We start from the raw sequence: 19,152 nt of genomic DNA on the forward strand, positions 1-19,152 counted from the left end.
TGGATTACCTAAGATAGTGAAGGGGTATGATTCCATATTTGTTGTAGTGGACAGATTTTCTAAGATAGCTCATTTTATACCATGTAAGGAGACATCAAATGTTGAGGATGTTGTTGAACTTTTCTTTAAAGAGATTGTGAGATTGCATGGATTACCAAGAAGCATTATTTTTGACAAAGATAGTAAGTATGTTGGTTATTTTTGGAAGACTTTGTGGAAGATGATGGGTACTAAGGTGAAGTTTAGTTCTATATTCCATCCACAAACAGATGGATAGATAGAGGTTGTGAATAGAACCTTGGGTAATTTTTTGAGATGTTTAGTTGAGAATAAGTCAAGTAATTGGGAGATGGTATTAACACAAGCTGAATTTGCATCTAACAATTCTTTGAATAGGAGTACAGGGAAGACACCTTTTGAGATTGTTACTGGAATGCATCCTAGAGGTATATACAATTTGAGAGATGTTGTTGGTGAAGAAAAGAGAAGCGTTGCAAGAGAAGAATTTGCTAATTTTATGGAGTCTTTGCATAAGGAAGTGAAGTTGAGGTTGGAACAAAATAATCAAAAGTATAAGGAGAATGTTGATTAGTCTAGAAGACACCATGATTTTCAAGTTGGTGATGAGCTGATGGTTTATTTGAAGAAAGGTAGATTCCCAGTTGGAACATACAGTAAGCTAAAGATGAAAAAATTTGGACCTTGTAAGATCTTGAAGAAGTTTGATAGTAGTAATGCTTATGAAGTTGAGTTACCTAATGACATGGATATATCTCCTATAGTCAATATTGTTGATTTGTATAAGTATCATCAATTAGAGGATGAAGTTGTTGTATCAGATGATTATCCTACGAAGCAAATTGAAGTTGAACAGATATTGGATCAAAGAGTTGGCAAGAGCACAAGAGGAAAAAATTACTATGAATATTTGGTGAAGTCGAAGAACAAGCCTATTGAAGATGCTTCATGGATTTCTCAATTTGAGTTGGATTTAGCTCAGGTTGTGACATCTCAATGATTCAGGAGAATCATTTCTTTCAACCCCGCTTGTCTGATGCAGGAGCATCCTGGGTTGCCTTGTTATCCTACTCATTTTTGTTCATTTTGCAAGTTGTTGCCTAGAAAATCCTTCATGTGTTGAGTTACCTAGTGTATGCCAAGTGTTTCTTCATGTGCTGAGTTACCCAGTGTATGCCAAGTGTCAGTATTTGGACGTAATTTTTGTGAGCCAACTTGCAGGATTTATTTTTTATCACGAAATTTATGTTAAGATCTTTTCTTGGGATGTGTCTAGACCGTTGTTGGGTCGACCCTCCTCTTATGTAATGTTTTAGAATAATCTGTAAGCTATTTTGGCAAGTATATATAGAGTGTTTAGGCTTAGAGTCAGGCAATTTTTTGGAGAGTAGATTGCAAAGCAGAACTAAAAGTGCAAATTTGTAGTTGGATCTTTGAATGTGAATATATTTGTAATTGGTTGTAACCCAGAAGACCTTACAACTGGGCATGTATGAAGATATTTTGATGAATCAATAAAATTATTTCACTCTTCTTCCTCCTTTGGTTGTTGTTCCTTGTGTTTGCTTCTATTGTGTTAACTCTTGTGGGGTGGTCTGGATAGCTGGGTGAGCCTTTGGCCCTAGTTATTCCACCTTTGCCTACATCAATTATCTACAATCCACAATCCATGAGATCTCTACATATATATACATGCATACATAGACACATAGATATGTGTGTATATATGTATATATACACATATATATATACATAAATGTATGTATATATGTATATACATACATACATACATATATATACATACATACAAATACACATAGATATATACATACATACATATATACATACATACATGATAGCAACAATGCACTTTCTAAGATTTTACAATTGTTCAACAAAATTAATGTTTTACAAGAAAATGCACCTGAAAAATTGTTAGCTCAGAAGCAATAACATGGTGTTGAAATACTACAGAAAGTGCTTGACATGAGAGATCTGTAAGTGAGGGTGTTGACCAATCTTGAAAACTTGAATGCTAAAATGAAAGCTATCGATGATCAAACACATATGCTAGAGTTACAACATAATGTAAAGTTGATTTTACATATGGTAGAGGCATATATTCAAAAGCTTCATAATCAAATTTTAAGGCATGATAGAGAAGGAGAAAGAGTGGCTTTAGAAAGAGACTGCACAGTAGAAACAATAGCTAGACAACATAGAGAATATTATGGGAGCTACTAGATAGAATCTAGGAAAGTGTTGTGATAGGTACTATGACATTGGAATCATTTGCAAGTGTATTTGAGAAGTTACAGTCCAAATATTAGGAGGATTACAAGTTGTGCAATTCATCATGTATTGCATTTGCATTTGCTTATAAGAGTGATTCAAGTATTAGCACAATCTTCCTACAATGATCCCAAGTATCCATTGTTTATAAGAGTTTTTCAAGGTGGGAACCACTTCAATATCTTTTGCATGGTTTAGAGGTAATGTCATTGTAGTAGAGGCTTCTATAGGGGAATGAGTCTCATGATTATGGCATTTACACAAAAGAAGAACTTGTTTCTTCAACTCCTTACACTCAACTCTTCACCGAAGTTATTCTTCTAGTAGTGAGAATAGCTACTACAAATTCCTAGGAGCCAAGGGACCCTAAACCTATACTACATTTTCTAGAGACATGGGATAAGTTACTATTGGCTTTAGTACTTCATAACATTCTAAATCATATAGTGATGCCCAAATTATTAGCAACAGTAGATACTTGGAATCCTTGCAAGAAGAGTGTGCCAATATATGCATGGTTACATCCTTGGCTTCCATTTTTGGTCCAACATATGGAGCATTTATATCCAACCATTCTTTATAAATTGGAGAATGTGCTTCATGCCTAGCATGCAAGTGATGCATATGCATATGCGATTTCATCACCTTGGAGAACTATATTTGATCCTGCTAGATGGGAATAACTGATTGTTCATTTTATTGTACCTAACCTAATGAAGGTTCTACAAGAATTTGTATCAACCCAGCTAATTAGTAACTAGACCCATTTAACTAGGTTATGGCTAGTTTCTTTCTAAAAATATCTATTATGATATGTTTTTGTAAAATTTCTTGTGAACTTAGCCTTTTTTTCCTAGTCTACATTATTTTTGTGCAGGATCTTACGGTAAGTCACTTAGCACAGGTTGAGTTAGTTTTAATGTTTTATTATTTGAATTATGGAATATGTATGTAGTTGGATCAATTTTTCTATTGTGCTAAAATGTAATAAGCACCCTAAAAAAGATCTCTAAGATATACATGTTTAGAAGGAAATATAAAGAGATACATATTTAGAAGGAAAAGAAAAGAACATTTACATAGCCCTTGAAGAATATTGCAAAGCAAGGGAACAACAATGAAACGTAGAGATCACAAGGGCACGACAATGAAATGCACCAATCACAAGGGCACAAAAACATTTACAACTCTCCACCCTCATTCAGAGCTCTCCAACCACTTTTATTTTCATTTCTCCACAATCAAAACAAATGGGGAATGATTTATGTCGTGTTTTCTTTTTCCCTTTTAAACTCATGTGGGCATCGCAATTATGATGCCAACATCGGTATTGTGACAACGTCGGGGACAATTGAAAGATAACATGAAAATCACCACAAATTACACCACCATCACAAATTGTTGTCCCAATTTGACCCCAAACAGTGTAGTGACACTCTAGCTGCTTCACCAAGAATTAGCACTGAGAATTCAAAGAAATTTTAAATGGATTCCTTGTTGATGATTCGGCCAAAGTCCTTCTAGTGAAAAAAGGAAAGGAAAAGGCTAAAGTTTAAGCCTTTATTTTATTACATGTTATGTTATGTTCTCTATATTGGTTGGTATACTCCTGCTTTAAACTATTTGGACTGGCCGATGGACCTTATAGAATTTATTATTTTGTTAAGTAGTTATAGTAGATATAGTAGGTATGTGTATGAGTCTTTTAAAAGGAATAATCATATGTTGGTTGCTAGTAATTTTTCTTTGGTTACTAGTAATTGTGATACTCTATGGGATACTTTTCTAATAGGTTGGGTTGGTTGGGGGGATTTGGTTTTTGATATTAAGGGATAGAGGTGTAAATTTGTTGGTAGTTTAGTTTCTAGTCTTCTATTGTGAATGGCTTAAGCACTATTTTGTGCTAAGGGCCAATCCCCTGATTTTGGATGCTTTAATAATATCAAAAGCATAGAATTTATAGAAGTTACCAAAAAAAATTTGAGATTTGATAACATTTAACTCTTGACTTGATAAGTAAAATCAATACATTTAATGCCAACAATATAATTATAATTGCCTTCAAAGTACATATAATAACTATTCACATTCAATTTTACTTAAATACACATCATATTTCCCTCACAAAACACATAAACTATTTTTCAAAGCTACGTGTCATTATCATTCTTAGAGGAGGAAATTCAATCACCCCTCCTAGTCTTTAGAAAATATATTTCAACATATAATTTCTCCCAAAAAAAGAGCATAATGCATGTACTCTTTTAAAATGTGAAAAATAATATCTAATATGTAATATTAGTTTCTACGTGAAAAAAAAGTTAATGTGCTCATTTTTTCTTGGCTAGAAGATTTACCACCAATTCTATGGTGGGAGTAGGAAAAGGCTCACACATAATTTTTTTGTGGGGATCCTTCATTGACCACTTCCATTTCACTATTAAATCGTACAAAAATATCATTGTCTCTATCTTTGCAAAATCATAACTTGGACAAATTCGAGGACCTCCACCAAAGGGTGTAATAACATAACAAGAAACTTGAGTGTCAAAATGAAATGGATCAAACTTATGAGGTTCTTTGAAAATCTCCTTATTCCAATGTGTAAAGCAATTGCTGAATATAATAAAAATTGTAGAATTTTTAATAAATAAAATATACAAATCATAACATTTCAAAGAGTCATTACTTATATATATCATTACCTTTTGAATTTTCTTTCTAATAAGGAATATCATACCTACCAACCATTGGGAATCACATAACCTTGATATTTGACATCTTCAATTATTTTTCTGAAACTACCAAATATAGAATGGAATAAAGGCAATGTTTCTTGAGCCACCTTCCATGAATTCTTCATTTTTCTTAAATCTTCCCATGTAAGAGGTTGATTTCGTTCTTTCTTTTCTAAGATCACATATTTTTCTAATGCACAATAACAAGAAAATTTTACAATTAAAAGAAACCATGAAAGATTTCTATGATTTAAATCGTGAACTTAAATCCATCGCAATGTTTAGAGGAAAGATTTCAAATAGATAAAATATTAGGTTTTCAATGTGGACATGAAGTTAAATTCCCCATATGAAACAATCTAAAATAGCAACTTTTAGTTTTTTATAGTGATTTATAGTGTATTTTCTTGTAAATGGTGGATATCCCAATGTCCATGATAAATTGTGTGGTTTTTTCTAGTTTTGATTGTGTTATCAATTTTTTCATCAAAATAATTAATAAGTCCTCGGTAAACTAATGGTTTTGATTAAATGACTTTATTAATTATTTTTATTTTTGTAGTCATATGTTTTAATTAATTAATTATTTAACATTTAATCAATATATTTTATGTATTAATTAGTGAGTATCTAATTAGTCATTTCATATGTATGTATTATTATTTTTTAATAGTTCAATTCACTAATTTAAATGCTTATTACAAATTGAGATATCAATAAATACTATTAGATTCCATTTAGAGAGGACATTACACCAATCTAGAAAGAATTGATTAAAATTATTAGATAATAAAAATCCAAATAAAATACACATAAGGATGTAAATACCTTCAAGTACATTTGGATAGATATGTGAGTTAAAGAACAACCCTCTCACAAGATGAGTCAAAAGATTATAAGTGGTATGATGACCAGTTATCATGACAACTATGACAATATCTAAGATCTCATTCTCAGTGAGGGGTTCGCCATTTTCATCTCTCATGGTGATCAAGAAAGATATCAAGTCTTTATCAAGAGAAACATTTCCATGCTCTATATCTCTTCTCCTAGTCTGCAAAAGTAAAGATAACCTCTTTCTCACTCTACAACGGGCTTGGAAAGCTTTCCTAAAGGTGGTTCTTGGAAAATCTATGAGAATAGACCAAATTCCCTTAACATCAGTATTGAACTCATTGGCCAAATTTTCTCTCTCTTCCTTATCCTTCAAACTAACTAATAGATCACAAGAAACTTGGAAAGAAAGTTGCTTCATCAATGGAGTCATTTTAATACTCTCCTTCCCTTCCCATCAATCAGCAAAGTGTTGCACAAAAAAAGACTCCATTCTACCCACAAATATTTGCAATGCCTCAGGATTCATTAACTACATGATGGCTCCTCTTATCCTCTTGTGCTCTTCACCAAAAATTTCACCAATGCCTCTTTCACCAAATATCCATGTTATGTTTTTGGGGTACTTATTCATTATATTTCTCCCATCATTGTGGAATAGAAATCAATTGCCTTCCTAGCTAATGAGGATCACTATTGGGCACCTCATGATTATGGATGTCTTGAAAATGGGCCCATATTTGATAACCCTTTATTTTATTGATTTGTGGGATCTATATGCTTTCAGAAATTGAATTGTCTCACCTATCACGAGCCACCCCAGACTTCTAGGAGGAAGATTTTTGTAAGACCTCCCATTCTTTTCTATGATCAGAAAAAATGAAGGATAATATGAGAAAAAATGTACTTGAGGGTTCAATGCAATCTTTATTTATTGTCTCCTCAAAGTTGAAATCCATGGGTAAGTGGGAATGAATTCAACTCTCAAGATTTTGGATTCTACAACTACACTTACAGATTGAAAAAGCTACCTTTGATATTAAACAATCATTTAGACTAAATCGTAAGAACTCTAAGGGACATTTCCTTTGTTTTCCTCTATCAATAGAGATTTGGATATTTTAAAATGCCTTGCACTCTCTTAATATAACCCAGTCATTAGGATCTTCTTGAACTCTCATTGTCAATGTTGATTTAAACAAAACCTCTCAAATTCTAGCATAAGATCTAATTTTAGCTTATAATACCTTCCTTTAAGGTGGTATTCTTATTTTCATTGAGCATTGTCTAATCTAAGTTAAAAATCTCCACACTTAGATTACCAATACATTAAAGACACAAAACTCCCACAAGATGATACGTTTACAATTTCAAGGGTTGAGTCTTTACCTTTTATATAAAATTCATCTTATTGTTAATGCATTTAGCACTTTTGAAAAATTATTTACAATTATAATGTGTTAGATGTTCGAAATGTAGATCTTGCTTCGTTTTACTAGATAAAACATTAATATTTTACATGGTTGGTTTTAGGATTGGTAAATAATATAAAAAAATGAATAGTATAAGTGATTGTTTTATAATTTAAGTTATAATAATTATTATTACTAAACATTTCACATACTATGTGAGATTCTTTTCATTATTGAGTTAAAGATTTTCTAGAAGACTAAATATTGTTATTTTATCTATTAATTAATATGATGTGATGTATTTGTAGCATGTTTATTTCTATCATAACATTATTTCAGGTATCCTTTTTTACTTAGAGACATGCATCACATTGTTTATTGATTGAAATAAATGTTTGCAGTTCATAGGGTCCAGGTGCTTTTTAATTAGAGTTGTCAAATATATTTTTAATTAATAAATATTTTCCTAAATGTCAGAAAAAATGATACATAATTCAACATAGAATTTATCGATGTGTCAACAAGAACTAAGGCCCAATAACGTGTAACCCTTGACTTCGCAAGTAAAATTAATGCATTTATTGTCAACAATATAGTTAAGACTATCTTCAAAATTGTTAAAGAACTACTCATGTATAATAACTATGTATCTTTAGTTTTACTAATATACACCATTTTTCCCTCTCAAGAACTACAAGTTATTATTCAAAGTTGTATACTATCATGTTTGTTGTATGAGGTAACTAGTCATGCCCTTGGAGCCTTCACTGAATATTTTTTAACATCTAATTGCTTCCAAAAGAAATATGTTGTATGCATAATTTTAATCCATTATATATATATATATATATATATATATATATATATATATATATATATATATATATATATATATATATATATATATATATATATATATATATATATATATATATACACATATATATATATATATATGTTGTATGCATAATTTTAATCCATTATGTATATATATATATATATACATATATATATATATATATATATATACATGTATATATATATATACATATATATACATATATGCATATATATATATACATATATATATATATATATACATGTATATATATATATACATATATATACATATATGTATATATATATATACATATATGTATATATATATATACATATATATGTATATATATATATGCATATATATATATATATGTATATATATATATATGTATATATGTATATATGTATATATATATGTATATATATATATACATATATGTATATATATATATATATATATATATATATATTTATTTATTTATTTATTTATATTCTACTTTATTTTTTCATTTGGATTCTTCATTGACCATTTAATTTGGTTACTCAATGTTACAAAATTATCATTTTATCCATCTTTCTCAAATCAAAACTAGGACAAATTAGGGAACTTCCAAACATAATTTGTGAAACCTGAGCGAAAAAATGAGATGGATAAAAATTTTGATTTTATTAGCAAATCTCCTCATTCCAATGCGTAGAACTAGTCTCCCAATACAAATTCTCAATTAAAACTACATAATATATCAAATTTATGAGTCACAACAATTTTGATATATAGATGAAATCATTTAAGACAAATCATTTCTTATATTTTACTTGTATTTAATTTTATTTCAAAATTACTTTCTAGAAAAATATATCATACATGTCAACCTTTAAGAATCACATAAACTTGATATTCAACATCTTTAATTACTTTTCTAAAAATGCCAAATCTAATTGGTAACAGACATACTTGAGTCCTATGCCTCTCATTTTTCTAAAACTCTCAAAGTTGAGACCTATAGCCCGGAGGCTACCAATACTAGGGGTGATAATGGGGACACTGATATTATCACATCTCATGCCCGTCAACATGACAAAGGAAAGAAAAATGCAAAAGGAGATGGGAATAACCCTAGGGTGTCTCTGGGAATTGGTATTCATGGGTGTTTTGAGGATAGGGTTGTGTTGGACCTGAGACCATCAAGAAACTCATGAAAAGATAGGATAACCTAGATTAGAGGTTTGATGATTAGGCCCACTTTCCTATCAAAGTGATGCACTTGGCAGCCACCACTCTTTATCTCCTTCATGTTGAGAAGGATAGGTTTGTTTCCTCTGCTAGTGTGGACACTATGACCTCCTTGTACATTGGTTCCTGGTGGATGATTGGTTTCATGTGCTACTAGAAAGGCCTAACAAAGAGATGAAAGAGCACTAGCTCTCTATCCTTTTGTTTCTTTTTTGATGTTTTTAACTGCTTGTACTCTTCCTAGATGGGCTTTTGTTATTATCTTGGTTGGACTTGGATAATTTATGTTTCTAAACTTTATTTTGTTGATGTATATTTTTGTGTTTCAATATGTTAGTCAACTTGTAGGTTGTAGTAGATGTAGAGATTGAGACACAATAATGTGGGATTTTTTAGTGAAAAGTGACTTTTTGATGTTTTTTAGCTTGTTTTTCTAGGTCAACACCCATTTTTGCTACTAATTAACATAAAAAACATATCCAATATACATTGATGTCTTATAAATCCAAAATTAATTCTCTTTATTTTGTGTAATCTCATCAAAGTATTCTTCACAATATAAATTTACATTCATAGCATACCATTTATATTAAAATTAATGTAATATTTTTATAATTTTTTGTTGAAGAGTAATTTTTGTTTTCAAATAATATGCACATTCTTAGCAAACACCATTTAATTGTAGAAGGTTAGAAATAAAATATAGTAAACTATGCCTTAATAAAACCATCCACTTGATCATCTCAAGGTTAAGGATAGAGATAATAGAATTCACATGGAGTTAATCATGATATGCGTCTAACTGGTGTGTATTTGCAACTAGATCATCCATATCCACCACTATTGAGGAGCTAGCCTCCCATACCTCAACCACACACTTGTCTTCAACTTGTAATCACCTAGTCATGCTCACAACCATAGAAATAGATCAATAACCATTTTTAACCATAATCGATGAAATCATATCACATTTGATTTCATCATTAATTACATTATCAACATCATCATGGAATATAACAACATTAACATACAACATCATTAATGTACTCATATAACATTTAATCATCATTATGCACATAAATGCTTGCAGAGATCAACTTCCAAATGTATCTACATCATAATGCATCACTAAGATTAATTCTAAAAACATCATATATCTGACCAAAATGATAAGTAGAATGAAAGACAAAATAGTCACATACAAAATGTATCAAATCAAACATCGACTAAAAAAGTCTACATTTATTAAGATGTTGAAAACCAAAACTTCATAGTCATATATTTGAACCACATTTTAACCAAAGGTCTAAGTCAAACAACACATTGACTTAATGTCAGGATCATACAAACCATAAACATATAATCTCTATTCAAATTCCATTAACCTATTTGATAGAGTCAAGTGTGTCAAAGACATCCTACAAAATAGTCTAGTCACACAAGGTGGTTCATGACATGTATACCTAAAAAAGAATTGAATAATTGTTAGATATCTAAGAGGCAGAGGATGAATCATTTATATCAAGTTATCTTGCATGTCTTTCAAGAACTTCAAGACCAATTCAAACTTCTTAAACTATCATAGCAATAACTTGGTAGTCACATTCAACTTCTCAAATCAAACATAATCTTTTACCATCAAATCTTTGTCTTACTATCCATTACTTTACCAAGTATCAAAGAGATAACTTAGTTTATATTGAGTTGTAAAAATAAGTAAATAACATGAAAATTAACTTGCAACAGATAAGCAATCTCGCATTTGACATAGATACCCTGTAAAGGGAAAAATTACCTGAGAACTAGCAACCCAAATATTTCACACTTCTGAAGTGAGCTTTATTAAGAGCCAACCTTGTTAAAGGTTACATGCAAATTTATAGTGTGATCTAGTTATAATATTTTAACCAAAGATCATCTAGACCTTATCACTCCTTATCATTACTAAAGAGTGGCCTAATCTAAAGGACTTACAAACATCACTAAATGATGTTACCATATAGGATCTGAAATTTTTGTTAGGTCTACTTGGTTAAGAGATTTTATTTGCTTCAATGATAAGAAAGTATTAGTTAAATGATCTTCTTAGTTTAGAACTATCGTGCTTTTTCAGATCTCTGCTTTGCTTTGTCTTCCTTCTTTTGATCTATGTCTAGCAAATTCACACTCTTTCACTTTCACTTTGCGCTTCCTCTACTTGATCTCTCTTCTTCTTCTTTTATTGGTTCACTGTGTTCTTCTTTCTCCTTATTCACCTTCAATAATTTACACTTTATCAACATCCATTAGCAACAATCAACAACAAAAAATTGTTGCAATCATCTCCTTAAATAGTAAAATTTTCCTTTCCAAATCCTTCCAGATTTTTCTACTTAATCACAATCGTAGATCTTAGATTCAATGAATTCATACACTCCAAAAATAGAACTTCCTTAAACTTTGTGCTCATCTTTATCTTGCTTGAATCTCCTTCATCAAGTCGTTGTTACATTTGTTCAACCATAGATCTTGTAACCAACTTTGATTTTATCATTTGATCTTCTTGAAAATTCTTCATTTTCACCATAAGAAAATTCTTCATTTTCACCATAAGAAAATTCTTCTTGAAATGTTTATAAATCCAAGCAAATTGTGAGGATGTGAAACAACTAATAGGGGTATGGAAAAGAGAAAATGAAGATGAAGATGAAGATGAAGGAAACAATAGAAATGATGGATATGTGGAAATTACATAGATAATATAGAAAAGCATAAAGTAGTATTGAGTAGATAATACAAAATTAATAGAAAGCAATAATTAATGCTTGTATACCAAAATTTCTAACTTCAATTCTTTTTAGAAATCTTCTACTTTCTTTCTATTGAATGGGATGAATGAGTTAGTTTGAAGTCTACTATGTACTAGAAGCTTGTGTTTTTTAGTGTGGTGTCTTTAATTTGTGCACTCTTATCAATTTGAATTTTGAATTTAAAGTGTTACAAGAGTTTTTTACTAGATTGATGTTTTAATTTCATATTTGATTGACCTATAATACCTATTGGTAGCCTTATACGAGCTAGTTTTGAATACATAGGTGGTTTAATGTTAAAGTGACTAAAAGATGTGCATTGGAGGTGAAATGAAGAAACAAGGTGACTAGAAAGATGGGACAAGACCTATTGTCTAATAGATTAAGATGGTCACATCTACGTAGGCACTAGAGGTATCAATGCTTGCATTACACTAGCAATTGTCAACATGTTTTGGTTTGATAGACTTTCATGTTGTAATGTTTTGATTATACTATAGTTTGTGGTTGGGGCAACTAGCATCATTTAAGGTAAAATGGTGATATGTATTTGATTGGACATGTTGTGTATTTGAGTCAACATACTTGGTGTTTTTGTACTAAGTGGCACACTCTACCGCATGCCAAAACTTATCAGTGAGATGAACATGTTGATTGTCCAACAAGAAATGAGTTTAACACTTTATTTCTTGTATCTTAAAAAAAATTACTCTTACTAGACCAATAAAAAAAATTATTCTTACTAATTGATATATTATTCTATATTATTAAACAACCTTTTTTTTTAACTTTTCAAACAAATGCTTTGTTTCAGCTTGAGTCCACGCCTCCTCAAAGAAAATAAATTATCAATTATTAGATACACAACAATTTGTCAATTTAGACTTAAGTAGATAGATTTGATCTATTAATCAGAAAGAGAGGGAGGCACCTATTAACAATGTTGAATGCAAACATATGTTTGTAAATGCCTATTTGCTTATTTGTGGGATTTAAGATATATATTATTTGATAATATTTGAAGTGACTTTTCCGAGCTAATAAATACATTTTTTAAAGCATTTATTGTTTAATCAAATCAAAATCATATCAATTTTTAATATTCGTTAAATTAATTAGATTTTATTGTTTATTTTTCATTTGGATATTTGTTTGAATGCATTAAATATTATTTTTGTAATCGTTCCATTCAAATGAAGTCAAAATCCAATAAAAAAAATAATATAAAATTTCATATTACTATTATAAAATGTAATAAGTTGAAAGTGATTAATTTTTTATCTTAAATATTTTTTTAATAATTTTTTTTTTTAAACATGATCTATTCATTTTTACAATATTGTAATATATATTTTTAATAATATCTAATAACATTATCGATGATCCTTCATTGCAATCTTTTAATTTTCAAAATTTTATATTATTTTAAATCAAAATATAAGAACTAATAGTTTTTGAATTGTGTCACATGCAATAAATGTAAGTAATTGACATTTGTCATGCATAATATTTATATCTATTTTTCGATTGAAAAATAAATTAAAAGTCCTACAAAATAGTAGTCAAGCAATCAGAAAACAAAATTTATATAAAAATTTAAAAATTTAAACTTTAGAAACTCTGAGTTTTCATGAACACAAATTTCACATGACGAAGTAGTGTACAGGAAGGACTAATGCCCTACCTATAAAGACAAGGGACTAATGGCGCTATCTATGGTGCAACCTATATGAGACTAATGCCCTGCCTATAAAGACAAGGGACTAATGGCGCTGCCTATAAGGAAGTAGAGTACTTAGAATTTTTTTTGAAAAGTTAGAAAAAACAATGTAAAGGGAGTGCATTTCCATGGTTGTATAGCCATGGGCCTGCCTATGGCGCAACATATATGCACCGCTATTTAAGGCAAATATAAAATGCTTTCACTATTTCAGAGTTGGCTCTTCCCACCTAGTAGGATATAGATTTCCGATGGCCAGTCAAAGCAAGAAGGTACTGTATTTCTGACAACTTCTTTTGATGAATAGTCCTTTTCAATTAATAAAAATTTACTAAGATTACAATTCACAAAAAAGGGGCCAGGGGATACAAGATCACCCCGCGAATGAGTTCAAATGGCCGAAGCCGAAGAAAAAAACATGGCCTCAGCCAGAAACTATTAACTATTCATCAAAAAAAAAAAACTTTTAAGCTGCCAAGGCAGTACCAGTAGAGGGAGGATCATCTTTATCAGGAAATCCCCATGCATCAGTGGGATTGTGGGGCGGACTGGGAATAGTCCAGGCATCAACAGCATCAGCAGGATCTGGGGTAGTTGAAGTCTCTGCATCCTTCTTGTTTGGCCGCGGAGGAGAAATTGCCAAGGCCAGCCAAGGAAACTTGCTAGAGTGCGCCCGTCTAGGGGGAGGAGCCGGGGACCGGCCAAAAGCCCACCCAGGGGGAGGAGCCAGGGACCAGCCAGAACCACCACATGGTGGGGAAGCGGAGCGGCGCCTCCAACTGCCATGTCCACTGCTGGGAGAGCAGTGGCTGGGACCTTGAGAGCACAGCGTGTGTGAATGGCGGCCAAAGGACTGGCGTCAGGAATGGCGATCGCGAGATGAAGAGGCATCGGCCGAGGCATCTAGAGGCACTCTAGCAATGGTGCATGGAGCATTGCCCTAATGATTTAACAATTCCTGTAAGTGCACAACTTCCAAGGCAACTTTATTAGCTTGCACCTATATCTGCATAATGACATTGTTACAAATGCATGCCTTAGTGTACATTGCAATGTTAACATCCAAAAAACTGAGTGAATAAAATTGCATTCCTATCTTTCCATAGAGAAAACAAAATTTCCATCCTGAAGGTATGCCAAATCTGGGAGAACTTCCGAGGAATTCTGGGGGAATCACCAAACAGGATCATGTGCTATGAAAAAGGTTCGGGCCTGAAAGGCTTGAAAAAATCATGAATCCAGTGCCAATAATTTTGAGCATGCTTGCAAAACTAAAAAATATGCAAAAAGGACTCAGGTTGACCACAGAAGGGGCATCTGGGATCAGGAACCCCAATGTGCTTGAGCCAAAGCCCTAGGGGAAGACCTTGGAAGGCAAGGCACCAAGCAAAGTGGGCAATCTTAGGTTCAATAATGGCACTCCAAATGGTGTTGAAACATTTTCTCCATTGAGAAAGTGAAGATTGCAAATGCCACCATTGATTAAGTGTGTCCACCATTGGAAGGTGGGGCGAAAGCCAACTGTACCCCATGTTGGGCTTATAATTGGTAAATGGAGTGGTAGGATACCACTTCCAATCATGCCACCAAGGACGAACAGACTGAATCCCCACTTTATGAACTAAGTGCACAGAGATGGAAGACAACAGAAGGTCATAAGTCTGACGATCAGAACTAACAAGGTGGTACTGAACTTGCATATCCTCCCATGACCTGAAATTCATGGTGACTCTTGAAAAAATATCCTTGGTAGTGTGGATGCCACGTTTAAAGAAACGCAGAGCACTGGCACATTGAGTCTTGGCAAGAGGAGTACCTTGGATGGCAAATAGGGGAGACCACCAAATGTTTTGTTGATTTAAGGATAGCCCATTGCAAAACTCATCACCAGCCCAATGAAGCCAAGGTTTAACAGCTTCCCAGGCTTTCCAGATGCTCTTTATAACAAAAGAGCCCTGTATGACCACTAGTTCACGCATAGTGAGAAGGGTCTGAAAACCAATCCCCTTCCACGCCAGTCTATTAACAAGGAAGCCAGAAGAAATGCAATGCCTTACTAGTATCTTCCAAGTTTCATCTCCAGATATAGCTCTGATAATCCATTTAGCACAGAGGGCAAGGCCCTGCTTCTGAGTGGAAAGCAGGCCGAGACCCCCAAATTCCCTTGGGAGACAACAAAAATCCCAAGCAACTCTGTGAAAACCATGATGGTCAGAACCAAAGGCCCAAAGAAAATCTCTGAGCAAACGTTCTAGTTTGAGATAGGAAGCTTTGGAGGGAGCCCAACAAGAAGAATAGTACACATGGGTGGCAGCCAGAATCTTAAAACAAATCTAGAACTTACCAGCAAGAGAAAGTGGCTTAGTGATCCAATAATCAAGCTTTTTGCTAATCTTTGCAAGCACAACATTCCACAGTTCCACAGGGGAAGCCTGGAAAGAAAAGGGAATGCCAAGAAAGCGGAAGATTTCTCCATGAGTAACCCATTTCCATTGAAACTGGCTGAGCCAAGGTGGAGCTGGCAAGAAAGACTGGTGGTAACAGAGCATTTTATGCCATTGAATGGCAGAGCTAGAGGCTTGACAAAAAGTGTCCAGACAATTTAAAGCATTTTTTATGTTTTCTTCATCTTCAAGAAGAGTAAGAAAAGAATCATCAACAAAATGACCATTGACTAACTGGGAGGAAGAATCAGGCAAGGAAATGCCACGGACCAATCCTGAAGACACAAAGTGAGCAAGTAAATAACCAAAACCTTCAGCAGCAAGGACATAAAGTGCTAGAGCTAGTGAACAACCTTGCCTGATGGAGCGAAAAAGTCCAAAAGCTTCAGATTGTGAATTATTGATGGTGATGCAAGCATTAGCGTCACCAAAGAGCATCTCCACGGACCCAGAGCCTAAAGCATAGCCAAAATGAAAGGCCATTCAATGCAATCATAAGCTTTAGCAAAATCTATCTTTAAAAAGATAGCCTACTGCTTGGACTTACGGGCCCATTCCATACCTTCCCAGACAGCAATGATGTTGTCAAGAATATATATGGATTTGATGAAGCCAGTTTGTTCAGGCCGCACAATTAAAGGTAGCATATGGCGGATTTTGAGAGAGAGTGCCTTGGCAATGATCTTATAAGACACATTCAGGAGGGTGATGGGCCTCCAGTTGCATATGTCCTCAAGATCACCAACTTTAGGTATGAATTTAATATTGCTTTTATTTATGATCACTCCTAAGCTTTTAGAATGATATGCTTCAAGATAGACTTTGTGCAAATCAGGACCAATTTTCTCCCAAAGATGTTTGTAAAATTCACAGGGAAATCCATCACACCCAGGGGATTTGTCATCCGCCATGGAGTAAACTGCCTCTTTAAGGTCTCGGAGGGAAAGAAGTTGCTCACAGAAAGTGCATTGCTCAACCGCGAGGCAGTTTGGAGTAACAGCAATACACTTTCTGAGAGCCTCCTCCTGAGCAACCGAATTGCCCTGCGAAGCAAAGATGTTCTCATAGTGAAGAACAAATGCTTGCAGGATGTCGGGCAGATTGGAAAGAACATCAATTCCCTGTTTTATCTTTTTAATCCCAACATTGGTATGATGAACTCCTTCGAGGCTTTGTCGCCAACCTCCAACCAATGGAGACAGGCTTTGATTTGGGCTCCTCGGGCAGCATAGTTATAAGCAATTTGCTTATCATGGCGAAGCTTGGCAAGCTAAATTTGTAACTCCACATCAAAGGGGTTGAAGGTGAGAGCTTCAGAGGCTTTTTTGAGGGCAAGGGTGTTGGCTTCATAAGACCGTTTTTTGAAGATTGCCAGCTGACGCCCGTAGATGCGCAAAAATCAAACAGTTCTGGTAATGGCATCATTCCACCATTGAATCCAACCTCAACGGGAATGCGGACATGGCTCCAAATTCCAGACACGTTGGATGTGGGAGATGGTGGAAGCATGCAACAACACAGACGTGTTGAGGAAGAATTGAGACTTGGCCACCTTGGGGACAACTATTTGCCAAGAAATGCTAAAATAAATGGGATAGTGGTCTGACAGCGTCACATCTGTCAGGGGAATGACAAGTAAATCACGATCTTCAGAAAAGGAGAAAAAAGATTGCGCCGAGATCATAGCACGATCAAGACGTTTCAAAATGCGGTCAGGATCGGCTCGAAAATTGGACCAAGTGTGCCAGGCCCCACTACCATGGCGGCGGTTTGTATTGGGATCAAAAAAACCCAATTTATGTTGCATGTAAAACCAGGCTTCTCTTTCCCCAGCTGTCCAACAGAAAGGCAGAATGCTATCTTTGTCAGAGGCCACTTCAACCATATTGAAGTCCCCACACAGGACCCAAGTGCCTGGCGGCAAGTTGTTAGCAAGCCAAACCCACATTTGTGCCCTTTCCACAGCATCATTGGAGGCATAAACAGTAATGACTCCAAAAGAATGATTGTTAATGGAAAGCAAAAGCCAAATAATATGGTGTGTGGGGTCAGAACCGTGCAAAATAATAGCAGAATGAAGGCGAGGTGACAGGAGAGTAACTACACCACCTCAGCCAGCTTCATGCTGAGAAGAAAACATAACGCTACCCTGCCAAATGACACGGCATGCAACAAAAAGCATGAAACCAAAAATCTTAACTTCTTGCAGGCAAAGAAAATCTAAATTCCCAAGTCTAAGATGGATATCCCGGACATAGAACTTTCTAGGGAGGTCTGTAAGATCTCGAATATTCCATGAGAGGAAGTTCATGAGAACTCTTCCATATCATCCTCGTCCTCCAGAGAGGAGTAGCTATTCTGCAAAAAGGTAGAAACCAGGTGGAAGTCAGATGGGAAATCCTCTGGACTTACAGCCTGCCGTTTTACCCCTGATATCTCCGCACGTCCAGGAGGACTGCGAGAACGCCTTGTTGCTGGTGGTACTATGGAAGAAACTGCAATAGGAGTATGAACCCCAGCCAAGGGCGAGGCCTTAGCGGCCGCCTTGATCCCCTGCGAACCAGCAGGGTTTGAAACTTGTGAAACCCCCAGAACAAGTGCAATGGAAGCCGCTGGCGTCTCCATGCTAGCAGGCATTGATACTTCTATGGAAGTAGGAGGAATCGCGGTAACTGCCGCATAGGATGGCTTAGGGGCCAAGGGATTCAAGGTAGGCTTGCCCTTGCACCCAACAGTAACCCATTCTTCTGTTTTTCCTTCGGCCTGTTCCATGGGTTCCATGGTCATTAGGATGAAACTAAAACTAGATTTCGTAAATGAGAGCTGTAAAT

At 34.0% G+C, this 19,152-nt stretch overlaps 1 pseudogene; it reads right to left on the bottom strand.

The window, feature by feature from the left end:
• Window positions 1-4,640: 4,640 nt before the first annotated feature.
• LOC149556217 (cytochrome P450 716B1-like) lies at window positions 4,641-6,841 on the bottom strand (annotated as a pseudogene).
• Window positions 6,842-19,152: the final 12,311 nt, after the last annotated feature.

This window comes from Cupressus sempervirens, chromosome 5, assembly GCF_028749045.1.
Source record: "Cupressus sempervirens isolate cs-2001-9-10 chromosome 5, ASM2874904v1, whole genome shotgun sequence".
NCBI classification, from domain to species: domain Eukaryota; kingdom Viridiplantae; phylum Streptophyta; class Pinopsida; order Cupressales; family Cupressaceae; genus Cupressus; species Cupressus sempervirens.